The following is a 14,423-nucleotide window of genomic DNA, read 5'->3' on the forward strand; positions in this document are numbered from 1 at the left end:
CATAGTGATTCTGCCGATCCTGGCTTTCCTGGTGGCCACTGGAATTCAGTTTGGCTCATTTTCTTTGTCTACATCTTATCCATGATTATAATCACAGATTAAAATCTTAAAACTTAAAAAAGATTGAACTCAAGTATAGCAAACTGGGGGCTTCACCAAAACACTGTGAGTTCAGAAAATATTTCTTTGTAGAGCAAGGACTTTCTAATAGTTAAAATTTGTTTGTTTTCATGAGTATTTTGTAATTCCTGTTTAAATAGCTTCAGAAGAAGGAAGAGTTTTTCTAATTCTTTCCTCAATAACTGGTTGGGGCATTTAAATTAAACACTTCAATAACACTAAAAAGGCCATTTATTTGGAGAGTTTCACTCAAATAATGCAACAGGTTTAGCTTAAATTTCTGTTCTTCACTGTGATACTTAGCATACAGTACTTCAGAAAATACATAACCACATGTGTCCTTCTCCATCTGCTCCTCTCCACCACCCACAAAACATTTCTGTCCCATGTGTTAGTCTTTATTCTTAGCCTGTTGCTTTCCATCATAATCTATTTTCTAAACTATACTAGACAGGGATCGTGTTGCTCCCTCCTTTGGTCACACTTTTGTATTGTTATCAAGACCATCTAGAAACGGCAGTGCTGCAACATGAATCTTTAACTTTGGGGATTTTTGTTACCACGTTACTACTTTTATGGGGAAGGTTATGTCTAAGATTCAGATAATTATTGAATTCCATTTCGTCTAGGAGTTTTCTTATGAAAAGGACTAAATGATATTGAAGGAACATAAATGAACTTAACTTGTGTTTTTAGAGGAATGTTTAACTTAACTTGTGTTTTTAGAGGAATGTTTAGTAAATATATTATCCCACATGCACTGTAAAAAACCCCAACACGTCCTTTTAATAATATGGCTGTTTCTCAATGAAAATTTAAAAGTTTAAGGTTTAAAAAAAATCTGCAGTATTTGGCCTTTATAATGTCTGTTCTTATTAAAAAATAAAATATACTTTTATAATTATATGAAAACATTTTTAAATGATTGTGGGAAAATTTACATATGGGATGTCTATCTGTCTGTGTATATTCTAATAAAAAGTGGGTCAATCTGAGGAGAAATAAAACATCAAAATAAAACTTAATGCTATGGAATAAATAAAAAATAACCAATGGAATTAAAGTCCCCATAGTGTACAACTGAATCTCATTTCTTCAGAGAAAATTCCAATCCTCTGCAAGTATCTACAAGAAATTTTCATGCTGTGCTGAAGTTAATATTCAGGGGATGGTGTCTATCCTTCTCTCTTCAGCCTTATCACCTGCTTTCTGTTCCACTTAACTTTAGAAAGTGTCTCCACTAATATAAATCTTGATATGCTTCTTCTAGAACACAACCAATTTCATTATTCTACATCCTGTGACACATGTGGAAATATAATGAAAAGCAATCATAAAGAGGGAAAGCCTCCCAGAATATTAACAAAAATTCCTCACGTGTAGTTTTGTCTTTGTTTAGGGTAAGACTAGCAGTATTTAAATGTACCTGTTATAATTTAAATTCTGAATGTTTCTTTATATAATAAGAAAAATACTAGAATACAACATAAATGATGCACCTGCATTTTCACATCTAGGCAAATATTTTCATAAAAAGGTATTTTTCTAATAGGGTGGCTAGTTTATAAAATAATTATATTACTATTGTTTTTTAATATAACTCTAAAAACAGTCATATAATTTATAAAGAACTCTATTGGATCTGCAAAAGAAATTACATAGGAAAAAGTAAAATCTACAAAAACCCAACTAATACTTAAAATAATAAAACTATCATTTTAAGGAGAGAATATAATGAATGGGAAGAATATTTCTGGTTGCAGATTTCTGGTGAGTTTTATGTGTACACTTAGTTAGGCAATAGTATCTAGTTATTCCATCAAATGCTCATCTATGTGTGGCTGTGAAGGTACTTTGTAAATGTGGTTAACATCTCCAATCAGCTGACTTTTAGTAAAGGAGATTTTTCCTGATAATATGGTGAGGCTTTTCCAATCAGTTGAAAAGCTTTAAGATCAATGCTGAGATTTTCTCTGGAAAATAAGCTCCCTCAAGACTACAGTGTCAATTCTTGTCTGGGAGTTCTAGACTGCCAGGATGACCTATGGATTCCATAAGCCAATCCTCAAGCAGACGCGAATTCCTTTAAAAAAATCATAAATTTATGTATCTCCTTATATATCCTGCTTTTTCTATTTCTAAGGAGAACCGTGATTGATACTGTGTTAGTCCATTCCCACACAAGTTAATGGAGACATACCCAAGACTGGGTAATTTATAAAGGAAAAATATTTAATTGACTCAGCTGAGCATGGCTGGGCCTCAGGAAACTGCAATCGTGGTGGAAGGGGAAGCAAACACACCTTTTTTCACATGGCAACAGCGAGACGTGCCGAGTAAAAGGGGATAAAGGCTCGTATACAATCATCAGATCTAGTGAGAAAACACACACTATAGTGAGGACAGCATGAGGGTAACCACCCTTATGATTAAATTATCTCCTGCTGGGTCCCTTTCATGACGCTTAGGGATTATGGGAACTATAATTGAAGATGAGATTTGGGTGCGTACACAGCAAAACTGCATCAGATATGACATAGAAATGCTTAGTAGTGTGATAATACTAATCTATCTCAGAAATATATACGTATTTAAATGTATTCCAGTTAAATACTTCTGAAATATGTATTCTCTAGCCTCCCCCTCCCACTCTCTCACTCACTATAAAGGCTTCCCTCTCCTTTGCCTCCTTTCAATTTCTGCCAAATCTAAATTATGAAGACTGACTCACTTGTTGCAGCAAGCTCCCAATAAACACTCTGTTCTTGTTTGAGTAGCTTTCATTTATTTCCCCAGTTCTCCTGGAGCTTCCATGAAGATACAGTCTGCACTGCCTGCAGACATGGACACCAAGACTTTAAACATGGGTGATATCCACAGAGGTCACTTGTGTCTTGCTGCTTTGCTGATGGTTTGTGGGTCCCTGACCATGTGCTGTCAGCATCAGGTAACTCTACTCTCTTTGCCTTAAATTTCTTAGCTATTTATCCTCAGTTTGGTACCTAGCAGTTTTTATTGGTTCTAATTTGTTTAACATCCTTGGTATAATCAGGCAATTCCTTTGTTGCCATGTTTTGCCTCCTTTTATGCTTTTATTTTAGTGTTGTGCTGTCTATCAAACAGTGCTACATGTCATAAGGAGAAACACAAGTTGAATTGCAGCTCAGAACCAAACATAAGCCTGTGTTGAACCAGGCCTTGCAGACTTGGCATATTTGTAATCCTCACCTAACTGGCATCCATGTGAACAGACTTTGCAGTGGGTCACCAGTAAAGATGCATACAGTTCTTTTTTCGCTGATATTTGGTCTGAAAGCTTAGCTATGATACGGAGATAACTTTTTTTTCTGGTTTTTCATCTGCTAAGGATCCAAGTTGTCAGGTTTGTGTTCTGAGGTGGCCAGCAATCTAGTTGAGGGTTTAGGATAAGAAGAACGTAAGTATTGCTTTAAACTTAACATTGACACTTCTCATGGGATACTCTAAATGCTGTCATCCTCCAGAAAATAAATTCTGCTTCTTAGATGTTTTTAATCTCAGTACAATTCTAATTTTTGTTTCTAGCTCTCTAAATGATGTAATTTCAATGAGACTGATTTGGCCACCCCAGGAAACATTTGACTTGAATTAAATAGTTTGTTTGAAAGTATCCTTGAAAAGGAAGGGAATGGCTGGGCACTGTGACTCATGCCTGTAATCCCAGCACTTTGGGAGGCAGAGGCCGTTGGAACAGGAGGTCAGGATTTCGAGACTAGCCTGGCCAGGATGGTGAAATCCTGTCTCGACTGAAAATAAAAGAAAATTAGCCAGGCCTTGTGGCACACACCTGTAGCCCCAGCTACTCGGGAGGCTGAGGCAGAAGAATCGCCTGAACCCAGGAAGTGAAGGTTGCAGTGAGCTGAGATCATGCTACTATGCTCCAGGCTGGGCAACAGAGTGAGACTCCATTTCAGAAAAAGAAAAAAAAAAGAAAAGGAAGAGAATAAGATTTCTCAGGCACCAATGGACAGCAATATTTATTGATACACAGAGCTCTCCAAATAAAATTCTGATTAAAAAATTGCTCAGTTGAAAAAAAATCCTTGGCCAAATCTAACAAGCAATTTGACAAACATAAGCAACAATGAACTAGATTCATTTCCTTGGTGAATTCTTCCCCTCCATATGCTCCAGTTGTCTTTCCATGTCAAGCTTTCTATATCAAGCTCCCCCGCTTCCTGCTATCCTCTAATCTGTCTGTTTTCCACAGCTCTACTCCCCTTCCCCTTGTTTTGACCCTCCACCTTTTCCAACAACTCTATTAAGATCCCCCAATGCCAGATGCCTCTAAAGATTCATTCTCCCATCAGCCAGGTAGCAGGCAGATGTGGAATTTGAATCTTGTACCTCTGTTGAATTAAGATTGATAATTAAGAAATTTCCCTGGATCCAGATAAAATCAACCATTATTCATAGAAGAATTTAGTATGTTTTTGGTGTCTGTGACCCAGTGTTACCTGTAGTTGTGATCAACTTCTACACATGTTGAACAGAACCTTAGAAACCAAATCCTGAGCATAAAGCTGATTGAACTGACTTGGAAAGACATATTTGGGATTCCTCTTTTCAAAATATACTTGAAGATCAAAATAAGTTTCAAAAGGTAGAGCAGAGACTCTTAAAAATTGCACTCAATCATTTCTAACAAAAATTGATTAGAACATAATCAAATCATGCAAATAAAGAGAAAATAAAACTATAAAATATTGTGGGATAAATTCGGAAATAATTTCTCCCTTTTGCTGTTACAGAAGCTGCTGAAATAAAAATGGTCCTTTCATCTTACTTTGTCAATAAAATTAAACCTGAAGTTTGAAACCTAATTTCAAAAAACAAGATTAAAATGAAAGATAGCCTTTTTATCTGAACTGCAATGCTCAAAAGAACATTTTAAAGAAACTTTAGAACAAAAATCAGACAGGACCCAAAATAAACTTATTGTTCTACAGATCAAATAGCTAGGTGGCCTACTTCTGAACCAAGCGCTTATTGAACAGGACACTTGTAGCTGTTGTAAACAGGAGGAACACGGGAACAGAAAAGATTCTCTAATATTACAAAAGAGAAATCAGGATGAAAAAAATCTTTATATAGATCAAAGAGGGTACTTCAAGAAAGAGACAGAGCTCAGATCCTGCCTTGCACTTAAACACTCAGGTGAATTAACTATAAATATAGATGGTCAAACTTACCAACCTCTGATTTATAAAGAGTTACAATCTCTGATTTGTAACTATTTTTGTATTAAACACTGCTATCTCTGTTCCACTTCTTACTCAGAGTAAACACACCATACTGGGTATAGGTATTTCTAATAAGCAACAGATTTTCTCTATCTCCCAACAATTACCTGTCACCCCCAGTCTATAAGTGAGTATATTTCTTCTTGCTCTGTAATATCATACCTAAAAATTTAATAAGGAATGACTTAGGTTGTAAATGAAATTGCATATTTACACCGGAAGGACTGTTTCTTAAGTTCTAGACTCAGCACTCCTTTACTCATAACTACATTGTCTTCTTTGTACATATTTTTGTCTTCACTATTATATTTCATACATTGCCCAGATAAAGATCTTGACCTCGTATCTGATACACTAGGTGCTAAAAATTCACTGACATAGAAAAAATAATTGATGATGAATCCATTAAATTTCAAATAGTCTACTAAAGTACTACCCAAACTTTCCCAAATCCTTTAAAACCAGAAGGAAAAGAAGGATCAAACATGTAATGGAAGTTTGTATACTTGAAAACTTACTTTATTATTCACTGCGTTCGTTCTTGTTACTTTCATGTCTTTTCAGAAAATAAGCCAAATAATGGAGGAAAACTATTTGTTTTAGTAAAGAAAACAAATGACTGAAGAAATCAACTTATTCATGACCTCAGGGCTACCAAGAAAATTATATTACTTTACTTCCCCATAATTAACAAAAGCCAAATGCCATCTTGTCATCAATTCTGCCTGAAGCTACTATCTTTAATGTACAGATCTTTTCTCTGCCTTTGTTCAGTGTGCCTTTAGACTAAAGTCACTAACTTTTGGTCTTCCTCTGGGGCAGACAATATACCTAAACAGTTGTGCCCCAGCAATCCACCGAAGGCCTCTGCCATTTTTCCTAGGTCCTCAGTCAAGACTTAAAAGATCTAAATTTCCTTTGATTTAGTTCTTGTATAATATGTAAATGATCTTCTACTTTCTTCAGATAACAGGTACAGAGAACAATTTGTAAGATTAAGTTCTTACTTGCTCTTGGCCTTAGCTAAAAAAGAAAGCATATGTTTCAAAAGAAAAAGTATAATTTCACCCCACAGTCCATTATTTAGGAAATGACTTTAATAAGGAAAGATAGATTAAGAATGTCCAAACTTATCGTAGGCCCCTTAAATATACTAGTTGAAACGATTTCTATGTTTAATGAAATATGGCAAAAACTGCATAAGATAAGTCTCAAATATGTACTAACACACACCCCTATGCATATCGTATTTAAATTACAGAAAAGAAAATACAAAAGGAAAATCTTGAAGGCCAAAGACAGAAAACCAGCTTAGATATAAAAAAACAAGGATAAGCATTACAATAAACTTTCTGTCAGAAATCATGCAAGGAAGAAGACAGTGGAGTAAAATATTTAAATTGTTGAAAGAAAAATAAATGCCAACCTGGAATTCTATATCAGTGAAATCATTCTTCAAAGTGAAGAAGAAATAAATACTTTTTTTTTCAGATAAACAAAATAAAATTCATTGCTAGAGACTTTTGCTCAAAGAAACGTTAAGACGTTTTTCAAACAGGAGAGAAACTATATACATCTCTCTCCCTCACACAGTCCATTATTTAGGGCATGACTTTAATTAGGAAATTATATGTATATATATATATGTACATATATATATAGAGAGATGTAGTTTATATGTATACATAGCATATATATGTAGTTTATATATAGTAGTAGTCATATATATAAATATGTATCTAAATATATATGATATATAAACTATATATATATGTATATATATATGACTACTGAATGCTTCTCCTCCACAATGAAGTCAAAGAGAGTCTCTCTCAGCACTTTTATTTCATATTATATTATGCTGAACTCCCTAGGCAATGCAAAAATCTTTTAAAAATAAATTTTACACACATGAAAGAAGTAATAAACTATGTTTTCTTCACAGATTATATGCTATTCTATGTAGAGGACTCCAAAGATACCTTATACCTTTTATAAAAATTAATTAAAAATTTATTATATTACTAAATGTAAAATGTAAAACTACAAAACTTCCAAAAGAAACCATAAGAAAAATTCTATGTGGCTTTGGGTTTGATGATAAGCTTTTAGATATAACACCAAGGGTATAATCCATGAAACTAAGAAAATTGATGAATTTGACTTTATTGAATTTTAAATCTGCCTTGCAAAATATACTGTTAAGAAGATCACAATACAAATCAAACAATGGAAGAAAATGTTTATTAAACAAATATCTGACAAGGCATTTGTATCCAAATTATACAAAAAACTGTTAAAACTCAACATTAAGGAAACAAAAATGCATCCAGAAATGAGCACAGTATCTGACCAGATGCCTCAGCAAAAAGATGTACAGATGGAAAGTAAGCATATGAAGAGATGTTCAACATATTTTGTCATGAAAGAATTGCTATTTAAACAAAGAGATACCACTCTGTACCTATTGGAATGCCTAAAATCCAAAAGCTAACAGCAGTTGCTGGTATGGATGTGGACTGACAAGAACTAAGAATTTTCATTCAGTGGCAGAACTGCAAAATGGTATGGACACGTTGGAAGACAGGTTGGGAGTTTCATAGGAAGTAAACATAATCTTATATGATTCAGCCATTGTGCACCTAGATACCTACCCAACTTATTTAAAAGCTTATGCCCACAGAAAAAATCCTATACACAAATATTTATAGGAGATGTACATATTATCAGTAAACATGAAAACAACACAAATGACTTTAAATAGGTGATTAGATAAACAAGCTGGTAGATCCATAAAATAGAATGCCACTTAGCAATAAAAAGGGATAACCATCAAGCCATGCAAAGATGTGTGTAAGTATTAACATTTGTATTACTATGAAAAGAAATAAGACTGTAGAACTTTATGCCATACGGTTCCATTCATGTGGTTATGGAGTTAGAGTTGGTAAACACATCAGTGGTTGCCAGGGATTTGATAAGGGAGTTGAGTTGATTAGGAGAGCCACATAGTTTTCTTAGGAATTCATACTGCAGCATGAGTATCTAAACATACTACAAATGATTGAAATAACCTTACTGAAGGGAAGGGAATATATCTGCTGACTTACGTGGCATTGGAAATGAATGGAGCCTCTAAGACTAAAGGCAAAATAAACTTCACATGAAAAATGTATTCTGGTTGTTTGTTCCCACAGGAGTATGGTTTAGAAATTCTGAAACCACTAAACAATTTCTGAATACAGGAATGAAACAATTAAGTAAATGTATGGAAGATGGAGGGAGCTACAGCTGAAGTGAGAGTTTAAAGACAAAAAAGGAGAGGGCTAGAGTGACCCATGTGTTAGTGAATTAGGACTAAAGAGATCAGTTTGAACTCATATTTATCTTAATATGGATAAAGATGATCCATATGTAAATGTTTATAGATATGTGTATATATGTGTGTTAGTATAAACGTATTTTTTCTCTATCATCAGCTGAAAGTGCCTAGAAACAATGATATCCAAAGATAAACCAACATCCAGAATTCATATCTTCATTTCTAATGCCATTCTCCAGTAATAGGAACCAGGATTATTTAGAGAAATGATTGATGGTAGGACTGAAGATGAAAATATATCAGATGAGCTTGGAGCAACCTATTGTACCAAAAAGTAATAATTTGCTAAAACAACAATTAAACTCACAGTCATAAGAATATGTCAAAGGGACATAGGGACAATAGAGGTACCACCTGAAAGACTCCCTATGGCCAGACCTGGAACAATTTGAGCAACATTTTTTAAAAATTTGTTTTGAATTATAACTCAAAATATAAAATAAGTATCCATGAGATTATACTAATATAAATAAGTGGTTGAAAAGGTAAATAATTGGAGCAACAGTCAAATCTCTCTTTTGGTTTGATTCCAATTACTTTATGTGGAAACTCTATTCTCAAAGAGATGGAACATAATTTCCCTTATGTTCCCTTATATATGGGTTGTGTATAGAGATTTTTACCTAAAGAGTACCATATAGAAAGGGAGAAGGAAAGAATAAGTTTACAGTAGAATAAGCCTGTCAAACACTACCTCAGCCAGGGGTCAAAGTCAATATCAATAGTGGTAAATCATGTTGATAGAGTGTACCTTTGATACAATGTGATAAAAAGAACGCTTCAACTCTTTGATATTCTTCTCTTTTTTTAAAAAAAATAATTTATTTATTTTACTTTAGGTGCATACCACATCTGGCATTTCTCCCCAACTTATCCCTCCCCATGCACCCCTCCCTCCTCACCCCTCGTTGTCTCTCCCCTACCCCCCACAACTGTCCCCTGTGTGTGATGCTCCTCTCCCTGAGTTCACGTGGTCTCATTGTTTAACACCCACCTATGACTGAGAACATATGGTGCTTGGCTTTCTGTTCTTGGGTCAGCTTGCTGAGAATGATGGTTCCAGATTAATCCAAGTCCCTACAAAGGACATGAACTCGTTTTTTATGGCTGTGTAGTATACCATGGTGTATATGTACCACATTTTCTTTGTTCAGTCTATCATTGATGAGCATTTGGGTTGGTTCCAGGTCTTTGCTATTGTACACAGGGCTGCAATGAACATGCATGTGCATGTGTCTTTATAGTAGAATGATTTATAGTTATTTGGGTATATACCCAATAGTGGGATTGCTGGGTCAAATGGAATTTCTATTTCTAGATCCTTGAGAAATTGCCACACTGTCTTCCACAATGGTTGAACTAATTTACACTCCCACCAACTGTATAAGAGTGTTCCTATTTCTCCACATCCTCTCTGGTATCTGTTGTCTCCAGATTTTTTAATGATTGCCATTCTAACTGGCGTGAGATAATATCTCAGTGTGGTTTTGATTTGCATTTCTCTAATGACCAGTGATGATGAGCATTTTTTCATATGTTTGTTGGCCTCATATATGTCCTCTTTTGAAAAGTGTCTGTTCATATCCTTTGCTCACTTTTGAATGGGGTTGTTTGTTTTTTTCTTGTATATCTGTTTTAGTTCTTTGTAGATTCTGGATACTAGCCTTTTGTCAGATGGGTAGATTGCAAAAATTTTTTCCCATTCTGTTGGTTGCCGATTCACTCTAATGATGGTTTCTTTTGATGTACAGAGCTCTGGAGTTTAATTAGATCCCATTTGTCTAACCTGGCTTTTATTGCCATTGCTTTTGGTGTTTTCGTCATGAAGTCCTTGCCTATGCCTATGTCCTGGATGGTTTTGCCTACGTTTTCTTCTTTAATATTCTTCTACTCAAAATGCAATACAGCTTAATAATGAGAAAAAGTGTAAGCAAGCCCAATTGATGGACATTCTACAAAATACTTGGTCAGTTTTCCTCAAAACTGTCAAGGTCCTCAAAAGCAAAAATGTCCCAATCAAAAAGAGCCAAAGGAGACATGACAACTAAATGGAACATAATATCATGGACAGGTATCATTTAACAGAAGAAATACATTAGCAAAAACTGAGGAAATATGAATAAATTATAGATTTTGAATTAATTATGTATCAGAATTGGTCCTTTAGTTGTTACAAATATGCCATATTAATGTAAGATTTTAACAATAGGCAAAAAACAGTGTACCCATGGGAGCTCTTTGTAAGTATGCTCAACTTTTCTGTCAATCTAAAAAATTCTAATATAAAACATTTAGTCCCTCTCCCCCCAAAAAGCAGTTGAAGTATATTGTTTTGTGAAAATAATTTTAATAGAATCAAATATTCTTTCAATTTTTCATATTACTGTTAGTTGCTCAGCCATGATTCTCTTTGCTGTGTATGGAAGTTATAGACTCCAGGGGAAAATATAATGTAAATTAGGGTATTTGAAAATGCGTATTTGTCAATAAGCCTCTGAAAAATATGTATTCATAAGAATAAATACATTTATTTCGTATCATTTACATTCAGCTATTTCTCTGTCTTTTGTTTATATGTCACCTATGTATATTGATTTTTCAATAAAATATGGTCAAGATTATATGAAAATTATTGTAAAATTGGCTAGATAAAACACTGCTGTTTAAAATGAAAATAAAATTTTTATTTTACTTTAAAATACTCTATCCTTTTCATTCCCACTTATTATAAGGAGGAATTATAATAAGAATTATAATAATAATTCTTATTAAAGAATTATTTGAGTTTCTTTTAATAATGAGAATGAGACTAAGATCATTTATTCTGTGGCTGCATTAGGCTTTTCCTAATTCTTAGGTCTTTGGTAAATCTTTTACAGGACCAAGGATGGCTTTTAACATTTGAAGTAGTGGCTTAGAATTTGAAATACTTGCAATATTAGTAATTTATGAAAGCTATAGCTGGGTTAGGTCTTACCTAACTTTTTACTTAAACATGGTAGAATCAGATAAATTTCATACATGGCTCCTACTAGGTGAAACTATATTATGCTGATATTAAATGGGCTTAATATAGTAAATGCTACTATCACATAATGAGATGTTCTCTTTAACTAATTTATAGGATATTATTAGAATACTATGAAAAACGTTTCCAGAGTCCAACTTTAGGAAGTCGCAGCATAGAAGCTGAGTATTTATTTATGGCTTGAATTTAGACTATGTTTATTAAGATAGGTATAAGGTTGGATCCAATATAGTTTCTTGCCTTCAAGAAGCTTGATTTCGAGAGGAAGAAGCAGTGCAAAGCCCTATACTATTCCTCTGATAATAGAAGCACTGGATGCATGGGGACCTGTAAGAGAGATGCTTAAACAAAGTTGAGTTAGGAATTGAGGTAGAAACTGGTTTCTGAAAATGTAATCTAAAAGGAGAGTTGCAATTGAGGTTGAACTCAAGAAATTGGTCTGTACAGAGAAAACACATGTAAGACATTGAGGTAGAATGGAGTATTACTTATTGCAGAAAATTGCAAGGTTTCAGTGTGCTTCAGGGCAATTATTAGAGTTAAGGCTAAAGAAGCAAGTGAAAGACAAATTCAGCTAAGTCAGTAATAATGTCTACTTAATTTATGGTTGCTTCATATTCATTATTAGTATAATGCCAACAGATATTTTTATAGTTTCATAATAGTTACAGAAATCTGTGTCATTGCTACATAGACAATAATGATAACTCTAATTGCCATTGATCAGAATTATTCAGACCTGGATTCCTGATTGCGAGGGAAGGAAGAAAAGAGTAAATAAAAATGGTTTCTTACTTCATCTACAGAATTCCAGTAACTGAGTGGACTTGAGGAATGATGTCCTCTTTTCTGTAAGTTGTATAGAGGAATACTGGTATCCTTCAGTAAAAAACAATTTAAACATTTTGTTAGCTACTGTTTTGCCTTCTAAATCTTAGTAAGCTTGTTATATATTAATCTTCAATGAAAGCATGAAAGTGCATTCTGCAATGCATAGAAGACTTATAGACTGGGACATGCTTGTTTCTATTTTTACCTTTGTAAAGGTAAAAAGTAGATTCTTTGGCTCCTGCTCTTTGCATTTGTAACAAAATTCAGCTTTCTCTACATAGTGGTTCCAACAAAAACCTAGGAATGTCTAAATACTACAGAAAAATGTCAGATTTTGTTTATCTAATGCTTATAAGCACATAATATAGTTACAAGTGAATGTAGCCACATTGATGTTTACCATTAGTCATTATTATAAAGTAAGTATTCATAAACTTTGTGTCTGCTATGCCCAGAGATTGTCTTAGGCACTGCTAAGGTGTTGCACAAAATAGCCTCAGCTACTCTCAGGGAGGTCACATTCCAGGAGTATTTGGCTCCAGCGCATAGGGCTTTATAAGTCCCCAATAAAAGAGCTATATAAAAGTATTAATCAATGATATATTGTAACTAATCCTAAAAAATTAAACAAATATTTGTAGAATCAGAAATACTTAGATCTAATCCAGCATCCTTAAAACTGGTTAACATGGCTGAAAGTCAGATAACTGTTTAAATGCTCTATGGAGATTTCTATGATAAATAATATCTCAGAAAGAATGTATGCAAGTCTTTGGAAATTTGAAATATCTACTAAGATACTTTAATTTAGCTCCTATTAACTTCAATATACTTCTATTCACAATTACTTTTATTAAACTTCAAATGATTAGCTTCATTTTTGTCCAGTTCATGTAATCAAAGGATTTAATACAGTTGTCTAAATACTCTGAATGTCACCTTATATTCATATTTTACAAGATAATTGAATTATGATTTTTAAAAATAGGTTTGTTATGTTTTGAGGAAAGTGAGTCTACAAGTTAATTTTTTGACAGTAGAAAAAATTTTAGGAAAAAAACACTTTACAGAGAGATTTGTTTCACATATTTATTATTTACTAGAATATCAAATCACAGCAAAGTGTAGATTTAGATGTTCATTGGCTGTAGCACCAGGTAAGAAGCACAGAGCTGATTAAGAATAGAAATGTAGGCCGGGCGCTGTGGCTCAAGCCTGTAATTCCAGCACTTTGGGAGGCCGAGGCAGGTGGATCACGAGGTTAAGAGATCGAGACCATCCTGGTCAACATGGTGAAACCCGTCTCTACTAAAAATACAAAAAATTAGCTGGGCACGGTGGTGCATACCTATAATCAGGAGGCTGAGGCAGGAGAATTGCCTGAACCCAGGAGGTGGAGGTTGCAGTGAGCTGAGATCACGCCATTGCACTCCAGCCTGGGTAACAACAGCGAAACTCCGTCTCAAAAAAAAAAAAAAAAAAAAAAAAGAATAGAAATGTAGAACTTTGTTTTTCTATGTCTGAGAACCCCAAACACTATAATTCTATTTTCTGAAATATCACATTTTCTATCTAATTTTATCTAATATTATATAATCACTTCAAATCTATGCTTGGTTTTCCTTGGTAGTACATGAGAAGGCAGAGATTTGCATTATATAAAAGGAAATAATGCAAAAAAATGTGCAGTATTTCCTTAAAAAGTGCTGTATTTTCCACTAGGTCCATTGTTTACTGTGGTAGTACCCCCAATATTACCAGGAAGACTGCATGAAACAAA

At 33.9% G+C, this 14,423-nt stretch overlaps 1 long non-coding RNA gene across 1 annotated transcript in view; it reads left to right on the forward strand.

Annotated features, from left to right (window-relative positions):
- Window positions 1-1,824: 1,824 nt before the first annotated feature.
- The window catches only part of LOC144577396 (uncharacterized), a 112,367-nt gene continuing 99,768 nt past the window's right edge, over window positions 1,825-14,423 (forward strand). Inside the window, exon 1 of the long non-coding RNA XR_013521164.1 lies at window positions 1,825-3,067. This is a non-coding gene — a long non-coding RNA (uncharacterized LOC144577396). The remainder of the gene's footprint in view (window positions 3,068-14,423) is intronic.

Source organism: Callithrix jacchus, chromosome 8 (genome assembly GCF_049354715.1).
Source record: "Callithrix jacchus isolate 240 chromosome 8, calJac240_pri, whole genome shotgun sequence".
In the NCBI taxonomy this organism is placed as follows: domain Eukaryota; kingdom Metazoa; phylum Chordata; class Mammalia; order Primates; family Cebidae; genus Callithrix; species Callithrix jacchus.